Below are 10,035 nucleotides of genomic sequence, written 5' to 3' on the forward strand. Positions count from 1 at the left end.
ATGATCCAGCGGATGTTGGCAATTTGATCTCTGGTTCTTCTGCCTTTTCTAAAACCAGCTTAAACATCAGGGGGTTCACAGTTCACGTACTGCTGAAGCCTGGCTTGGAGAATTTTGGGTATTACTTTATTAGCATGTGAGATGAGTGCAATTGTGTGGTAGTTTGAACATTCTTTGGCATTGCCTTTCTTTGGAATTGGAATGAAAACTGACCTTTTCCAGTCCTGTGGCCACTGCTGCATTTTCCAAATTTGCTGGCATATTGAGTGGAGCACTTTCACAGCATCATCTTTCAGGATTTGAAATAGCTCAACTGGAATTCCATCACCTCCATTAGCTTTGTTCATAGTGATGCTTTCTAAGGCCCACTTGACTTCACATTCCAAGATGTCTGGCTCTAGATTAGTGATCATATCATCATGATTAATAAATCTACTTCTTACCTATCACTTCACTTCCGGCTGAATTCCTTCTGCACTGAGACATATAGAACATGAGCTTCATTAGGTCCTGAGACAAGTCGTGCAGTTTCAGTAGAAAAATAGTTGGTTTGAGTCTCAACTGAGTTATGGCATCAGCTTCTCTAATAGTTCTTTTTCACTGAGTGGTTATTCTATTTGACCAGACTAATTTTGCTGTCTTTTACTCCCAGGCCCTGGTTGGATGCTGCAGTAAGCCACCTGGATTCCCAGTTCTCAAGCACTCACTCTCCCAGCTGCTTTTGAAACAGGAAGGAAGGGAGCAGGGCACAAGTTTGAAAGGATGACATAGCCTAAGGATACAGTAAACTGATGAATTAGATGGGTCCATGATGGCAGACAAGTCAACTTTGACTAAACCTTGATCCTCCATATACACTCATTATAACACATCAGGAAGCTAGATGACATAACCAGAGGTGCCAAGACTGTTCCAAGGCTGACCATTAAAGATAAAAAGTGGGCAGTGGCTGAACTCCTAGAAATCTCCTCTTCTCCCAGATAGTTGGGACAATTCTCCCACTCATTGGCCTATGAAATTACCCATCCCATAAAAGCTAACCACACTACATTTTGAGGCCACCCTTGTCTTCTGTCATGGCCCACACTCTGTAGAGTATGTTTCTTCCAAGGCCACACTCACCCTCTGAGATCTGTGGAGTTTGTTTCTCTCTAAATAAATCCATTTCTTCTTTTTTTTTTTAAAAATAAATCCATTTCTTACCTATCACTTTGTCTCTCATTGTATTGTTTTCTGCAATAAGACAGCAAGAATCTGAGCTTCATTAGGTCCTGAAACTAGGTCTGCAATCTCAGTTGGAACATCATGGGTTTTGGCTGGGTTCAAGTCCCAGTCATGTGAGTTAGAGTCCCAAGCAGGGTTTTGTTGAAGTTCAAGTCCACACCTCATGGTTCAAGTCCCAAACTGGGTTTTGGCTGGGTTTGAGTCCCAATCTGAGATGAATGGCTTCACTTTGAATGTTGGAGGCTGATGACTTACTTGCAATTATCTCTCTTTCTGGGGACTGTCTTAGCAATAGCAAATTACCCTACCCAAGGATATAATTCTTTCCTCAGGATAGCCCACAGCCCACTGCTCATCCCCCTGGCCTCAAGGTAGGACAACTCTGAAGGGTCATTCCAGGTCCCAAGCATCCCATGATTACTCCTAAAGCCTCTGTTGCAACTGCACAAGGGTCAAATTTTCCTTCTGCCCAGTTCTCTCTATTGCACCCATCATAAATATTGTCCCCAAGAACACTCCCTAAAAACATCCCTGTACACAAATCTTATAATTGCAAAGACTGTGTCTAGGGGGACCTGATATACCATATTCCTTTGAATATGTTGTAGTTTCCTTTGTCAGCTTTTGAGTCTTAAGTCTGGTTGTAAAGTCAGCCTGAGCTATGGCAGTGCTACCGATGAAGGAAGCAATTCTCTCTTTTTCTGCATGAACTAGAGGTAATCCACCAGTCAATGGTGGTATAAGCAGATATAGTATGAGGTCCCTGGAATAAAGAGAACTACGCATTTCTTTCTTGACTTAAGAGAAGCCATTTTTGTCCAGGCCATTTTGTGATCTAAGCCTGGCCACAAGGTTTGTCCATGAACAGATCTCAGTGATTAATGATCTTAAGGGAGGCAAGGGAATGAAGGAGTAAAGAAAAAAGTCAAGAAACAATAGTTCAGTGATAAAGTAATCCTAGTTTTGAAATATATGTAACAATTTGATACATGTCTCTGAGTTCTGCAGGACCTAAGACCCTCACTCAGGTGAAGGATGGAAGACTGATGTCAATTCTGACTTCAATCAGCTAAAGCTTGGACTCTGGACCTTTTCCTTCAGAAAAATCACTGAAGTAGTAGGCCTCAAGAGATTTATGGATATATCAACAGATTTCTTATAGTATCCTGGTTAATAATTCATCTGGAAACAAAGTTATTTTATAAAGAAGTTTTCTTCACTTGAAACAAATAAACAACACAATAAATAGTATGACAGTACTGATATGCTTCCACTACTTACAGTTTTTAGACTTCTTGAAGGGAGAATGAAATCTTGGTATTTCCTCAATTGCCTAACATTTATTCAGTCATTTAACAAATATTCATTGAACATATTCTGTATGCCAGATTCAAAGCTAGGAGCTGGTGGCATGATGATACTGCTGCCTTCCTTCCAGGAACATGTAACCCAGCAAAAGACATTTAAACAAGCAATTTCAAATAAAAACAATAAGAATTGTCATAGAACTCACATCTGTGAAATGGAAACCAACTCTGGGGACAGTAACCTCAGATAAATCTTGCCAGAAGAGGGAAAGCTTGAGCTGAGACTTATAGAACCTAAAGCAGCTAGCTCATCTGGTGAAGAAGGGGGAATATAATTCCAGGGTAACAATAGGCATGTGTGTGGGTTAGTGGCTTAGTCATGTCTGACTCTTTGCGACCCCATGGGCTGTAGCTCACCAGACTCCTCTGTCCATGGAATTCTTCAGGCAAGAATACTGGAGCAAGTAGTCATTCCCTTCTCCAGGGAATCTTCCTGACCCAGGGATGGAACTCGGGTCTCCTTCATTGCAGGCAGATTCTTTACCAACTGAGAAACTAGAGAAACAATGTATAAAAACCCATAATCATGAAAGTGTATTGGGACATTCAAGGAACTGGACGTGGCTTGGTGTGGCTGGGGAGGGGTAAGGACTGGCAAGACACAAGGGTTATAGTTGCCAGGTGAAGGAATTTAAACATTTTCTGGTCAGGACATATCATAATCAGTTTTGCATCTTCATTTTCAAAGTTATTCCTGCTAGAATGGAGGATAGAATGTATAGACTAGATAGCCTAGGTAACACATAATAAGAGACTTAAGCAAAGACAAAGCATTATGCTTGCACATAATTGTCACTGAATGGTTGTTTGTTGAATGAATATATCAGTGAAGAATGAGTATAGCTCAGTGTTGTTCCTTGTTACACATGTATGTACAGCTCTAGGGACAAAGTGCAGATAGAAGGGACAGAAGGGACTTGAAAGTGCTGACATGATCAAAATTGCATTTTAGAAGAATATTCTGCCTGTAAAGTACAAGGTGAACTGAAAAGGAAACAGGCAGGAGCATGCAGTAGCACCTGATCGAGGATACTGCAGTGGGCATGCAGAAGAGAGACTGTAGCCCACCAGGCTCCTCTGTCCATGGAATTCTCCAGGCAAGAATACTGGAATGGTTAGCCAGTCCCTTCTCCAGGACATCTCCCCCACCCAGGGATCAAACCCTGGTTACCTGCATTGCAGGCAGATTCTTTATGTCTGAGCCACCAGGGAAAGACCCTAACTCTCTTCAAGGTCTTAACTCTCTCCAGTTCTGTGAAGGTTGAGAGAGCTGAGGAAGCTGCAGAGGAAAAGTTTGAAGCTTGCAGAGGTTAATTCATGAGGTTTAAGGAAAAAAGCCATCTCGTAACATAACAGTGCAAGGGAAGCAACAAGTGCTGATGTGGAAGCTGCAACAAGTTATCTGGAAGCTCTAGCTAAAATAAATATAAAAGTGGCAACACTAAATAGCAGATTTTCAACGTAAGATGAAACAGCCTTATATTTCAATGTAGACTGAAACAGCCTATGTTGAAAGATGTTGGCATCTGGGCTTTTACATAGGTAAAGAGGAGAAATCAAAGCCTGCCTGAAAAGCTTCAAAGGTCAGGCTGACTCTTGTTAGGGTCTAATGTAGTTGGTGACTTGAAGTTGAAGTCGATGTTCATTTACCAAAAATCCTAGGCCCATAAGAATTATGCTAAAGCTGCTCCCAGTGTTCTATAAATGGAACAACAAAGCCTAGATGCTTAGCATATCTATTTATGACATAGTTTACCGAATATTTTAAGCCCACTTTTTGAGACTTACTGCTTAGGGAAAAAAAAAAATTATTCCAAAATAATGCTGTTCATAGACAATCCACCTGGTAATCTAAGAACCCTGATGGAGATATACAGCAAGATTTGTGTTGTTTTGTGCCTGCTAGCACAGCATCCTTTCTGAAGCCCACAGATCAAGGAGTAATTTTGTATTTAAAATCTTATTATTTAAGAAGCAGAACCATAGAAGACAGACTTGTTGTTTCCTACGGGTTGGAGTTGAGGGAGAGATGGACTGGGAGTTTAGGATTAGCAGATGCAAACTCTTATGTATAGAATGGATGTAATTTTTTGAAAAAGATTATTTTATTTTTTTATTTTTGGCCACATTGCATAGCATGTGGGATCTTAGTTCCCAGACCAAGGATCAAACCTGTGTCTAAGCATGGGTCTTGGCCACTGGACCACTGTGGAAGTTCCAGAATGGATGTCATTAGCGACATTAATGATCCCTGAGAAGGGGTCAAATGCAAACATTAACAGGACTGTAAAAGAAGTTGATCCCAACTCTCATGGCTGACTTTGAGATTGCTCAGGGTTTGAGAAGATTGGCTCCAGTTTTGAAAGAATTTTTGCTGTGGGTAGGATGCTATCAAATATCAGTGTATCCTTCAGATAAATCATTCACAAAAGGAAGGGTTAATTGATACTGCAAACTTCATTGCTGTCTTATTTTAAGAAATTGCCACAGCCATCCTAACTTCAGTAACCCACACTATGACTAATTGGCAGCCATCAACCTCAAGACAAAATCCTCTACCAGCATAAAAGATTGTATCTCATTGAAGGCCTGGATGATGATCAGCATATTTTAGCAATCAGTTCAGTTGAGTTCAGTCGCTCAGTAGTATCCAGCTCTTTGCAACCCCATGAATCACAGCACGCCAGGCCTCCTTGCCCATCGCCAACTCCTGGAGTTCACGGAAACTCATGTCCATTAAGTAGGTGATGCCATCCAGCCATCTCATCCTCTGTCGTCCCCTTCTACTCCTGCCCCCAATCCCTCCCAGCATCAGGGTCTTTTCCAATGAGTCAGCTCTTTGCATGAGGTGGCCAAGTATTGGAGTTTCAGCTTCAGCATCATTCCCTCCAAAGAAATCCCAGGACTGATCTCCCTTAGGATGGACTGGTTGGATCTCCTTGCAGTCCAAAGGACTCCCAAGAGTCTTCTCCAACACCAATTCTTCGGCACTCAGCTTTCTCACAGTCCAACTCTCACATCTATACATGACCACTGGAAAAACCATAGCCTTGACTAGATGGACCTCTGTTGGCAAAGTAATATCTATGCTTTTTAATATGCTGTCTAGGTTGGTCATAACTTTCCTTCCAAAGAGTAAGCATCTTTTAATTTCATGGCTGCAATCACCATCTGCAGTGATTTTGGAGCCCCCAAAAATAAAGTCTGTTTCCACAGACTTTAAAGTGTAAAGACACTGTTTCCCCATCTATTTCCCATGAAGTGATGGGACCAGATGCCATGATCTTCATTTTCTGAATGTTGAGCTTTAAGCCAACTTTTTCGCTCTCCTCTTTCACTTTCATCAAGAGGCTTTTTAGCTCCTCTTCACTTTCTGCCATAAGGGTGGTGTCATTTGCATATCTGAAGTTATTGATATTTCTCTCGGCAATCTTGATTCCAGCTTGTCCTTCTTCCAGCCCAGCCTTTCTCATGATGGACTCTGCATAGAAGTTAAATAAGCAGGGTGACAATATATAGCCTTGACGTACTCTTTTTCCTATTTGGAACCAGTCTCTTGTTCAATGTCCAGTTCTAACTGTTGCTTCCTGACCTGCATATAGGTTTCTCAAGAGGCAGGTCAGGTGGTCTGGTATTCCCATCTCTTTCAGGATTTTCCACAGTTTATTGTAATCCACATAGTCAAAGGCTTTGGCATAGTCAATAAAGCAGAAATAGATGTTTTTCTGGAACTCCCTTAGATTTTTGATGATCCAGTGGATGTTGGCAATTTGATCTCTGGTTCCTCTGCCTTTTCTAAAATCAGCTTGAACATCAGGGAGTTCATGGTTCACGTATTGCTGAAGCCTGGCTTGGAGAATTTTGAGCATTACTTTACTAGCATGTGAGATGAGTGCAATTGTGCTGTAGTTTGAGCATTCTTTGGCATTGCCTTTCTTTGGGATTGGAATGAAAACTGACCTTTTCCAGTCCTGTTGCCACTGCTGAGTTTTCCAAATTTGCTGGCATATTGAGTGCAGCACTTTCACAGCATCATCTTTCAGGATTTGAAATAGCTCATCTGGAATTCCATCACCTCCACTAGCTTTGTTCGTAGTGATGCTTCCTAAGGCCCACTTGACTTCACATTCCAGGATGCCTGGCTCTAGGTGAGTGATCACACCATCATGATTATCTGGGTCATGAAGTTCTTTTTGTACAGTTCTTCTGTGTATTCTTGCCACCTCTTCTTAATATCTTCTGCTTCTGTTGGGTCCATATCATTTCTGTCCTTTATCGAGCCCATCTTTGCATGAAATGTTCCCTCGGTATCTCTAATTTTCTTGAAGAGATCTCTAGTCTTTCCCATTCTATTCTGTTCTTCTATTTCTTTGCATTGATCACTGAGGAAGGCTTTCTTATCTCTCCTTGCTATTCTTTGGAACTCTGCATTAAGATGGGAATATCTTTCCTTTTCTCCTTTGCTTTTCACTTCTCTTCTTTTCACAGCTATTTGTAAGGCCTCCCCAGACAGCCATTTTGCTTTTTTTGCATTTCTTTTCCATGGGGATGGTCTTGATCCCTGTCTCCTGTACAATGTCACGAACCTCTGTCCATAGCTCATCAGCCACTCTGTCTATCAGATATAGGCCCTTAAATCTATTTCTCACTTCCACTGTATAATCATAAGGGATTTGATTTAGGTCATATCTGAATGGTCTAGTGGTTTTCCCCACTTTCTTCAATTTAAGACTGAATTTTAGCAATAAGGTATTTAAAATCAAATATGTACATTATTTTTTAGATATAATGCTCTTCCACATGTAGCAGATCATAGTAGAGTGTAAATAAAAGTTTTATATTCATTAGGAAGCCAAAAATTTTGTGTGACTTACTTTACTGTGGTATTCCCTTTATCCTGGTGGTCTAGAACTGCACCCACAGTATCTCTGAGGTATGTCTGTAGTTTAAAGCCTATTCAGAGAAGCTCTTCCAATTTATTTTAAATTTTAAAATTTTATGTTTCTATCTTTTAAAATTACTGTTGGGAAAACTATTACAGTAGAAATGGAAGATATGCCAAAGGAAGAGAGCATATTAATAGATGTATAGAGAAGAGTCATCTCTTTAGAAATGTTTAACACTTGGTTTCCTATTCTAAGATTTCTCTGACCCTTTATTATGCTAGTAATATGTATTATAACTCTAAAGATGTCTGATTAAGTCTGTAGTGTTTCCAAAACAGTTTTTGGCCACAAGCCATTTGTTTTATATAGACATTTCTAGGGACATAGTTTGGGGAGGTTTGGTCTAGGAAGTGTATCTTAAATATCTTGCTTTCCATTCCTTAGATAACAGAATCTTCAGGATAACAAGTCATTTTCTCCCAGAGTTCTCTGTATGTCTTCGTTACCAATCCATTCTCCTTTTGGTATGATTAAATTCAGAGCAGTCCCTTGGTTCCTCTAGTCATAGTTCTCAAGTGAGGTTAGTCTTTCTATGTTTGGAAATCTGTGGAACTACGTAGGGGTGTGTCATCCGCTGCCAATGAGCCAAGACAATCCTGAAACTTGAAGAATTCCCCCTAAAATGATTTCCCTATGACATAAAATTGCTAGCAAGAAAGTCAAGAGCTCTTCAACTGCTGTATTATCAGTTGAACAAGACTTTGGCCCATTTGAACAGTTCAAGTCACCGATCACTCTTATCTCTGTGAGCTGTGCAAAATGACATCATCGACTTTCTCCACTGGGATACATGGCCTATGTATAGTATACCTCTGCAAAGAAGCTGAAATATCAAAACATCAAAACATAGCTTTCTGACCTACGTGCTACCGACTTGGTCTACTTGCCACACATCCTATCCTGGTCTGCCATGAGCTTCTAAGGACTTAACTTTTGAAAACTGCGAAGTATTATTATTTTTCTCATTTTTACAAAGGAGGAGCCTGAGATTTAGAGGTTCAGTAAACTGACTCCTCAAGGTAACATAGAGAGCAGGTGCTAGAACTAAGCTTCAAACTCAAGCATTCTGACTCCCAAACTCAGGAGCTTCACTGTTAAAATGCCCCAGGTGCTAAGTCGCTTCAGTCGTGTCTGACTCTGTGCGACCCCATAGATGGCAGCCCACCAGGCTCCCCCGTCCCTGAGATTCTCTAGGCAAGAACACTGGAGTGGGTTGCCATTTCCTTCTCCAATGCATGAAAGTGAAAAATGAAAAAGAAGTCGCTCAGTCGTGTCTGACTCTTTGCGACTCCATGGACTGCAGTCTATCAGGCTCCTCCGTCCATGGGATTTTCCAGGCAAGAATACTGGAGTGGGGTGCCATTGCCTTCTCCAAAAATGCCCCAGATGGTACTTCATTACATTTTTCAGTCATATTCTGTTCCTTTTATATTATTTGGAATGCATCTTAATGATTTATAAGCTACTTTATTATCCCAAATATCTGAGACTCTGTTTATTATCAGATTACTCACTGTACATGTCAGCAAGAGCAAGCCACAACTTTTTTCATCTCATCATTAAAACAAAGAACTTGTATTAGAAACTTGAGCTCCAGTATTTCTCTTGATAACAAATTTAATAATTTTATCGAGTATTTAGACTTACTCTCAAGACTTATCACTTTCAATTATTTCATATCAAAACCAGATGAAGGAATTTTCTGTTAACTATTTTGAAAAATGTATTTTTACTAGCAAACAAAAGTAGGTGTCAAAAATGATATCCTCAGGGCTTTGGCTCCCTGTGGTGATCTACTAAACCCAAATTAAGAACTTGTGTTATAATGTCCTTCTTCTCTCCCTGAGCCCTAGATTGCCTTCTCATAAACTTCGTTGTCAAAAGCCAAGGAAGAGCAATTTTGTTTCCTTTGAGGTAAAACAAAACAGATCTAAGCACTGCCCATATTATACTTTACAGTCAGAAAATCCCTCCCAGGTCTTTACTGTTTTTGCTGTTCTGTCACAATATCTTTATCCATAGCCTGACTTTAATGACAATGCTATTTTCATAGTGTGTAAAAAGTATTTATTATACAAATATTAGTGAGCTTTGTATAATGAAAGAAATGTAAAAAATGAGGAATCTCCCATTTCTTCCAAAAACACACATTCATGCAGAATCCCACTCCAAGAGGAATTAATCTTTTTTTCAGTGTTATAATGCTGTTTTGCTGTTCATGAGCTCATTTACATGAAAAATTAGCACACACTCCAAACTACATAGCATTTACTATATTTAAAGTAGTTGTCTTCTTTTCACTTAAGAAGTTTTTTCTAAATAACTTAACTGCCATTTTCAAATTAGGATGGCTGGTATTAATTTTATTATTAAAAGGTAGCATATGCTCATGGTATAAAACTTAAACACAAAAGCAAATAAAACATTATCTTTAAGAAGTTATCGTTTTACTGCAGATCCATGATTTAAACTACCAGAACGATTTTTACACATATTAA

This window comes from Ovis canadensis, chromosome 1 (assembly GCF_042477335.2).
Source record: "Ovis canadensis isolate MfBH-ARS-UI-01 breed Bighorn chromosome 1, ARS-UI_OviCan_v2, whole genome shotgun sequence".
NCBI classification, from domain to species: Eukaryota; Metazoa; Chordata; class Mammalia; order Artiodactyla; family Bovidae; genus Ovis; species Ovis canadensis.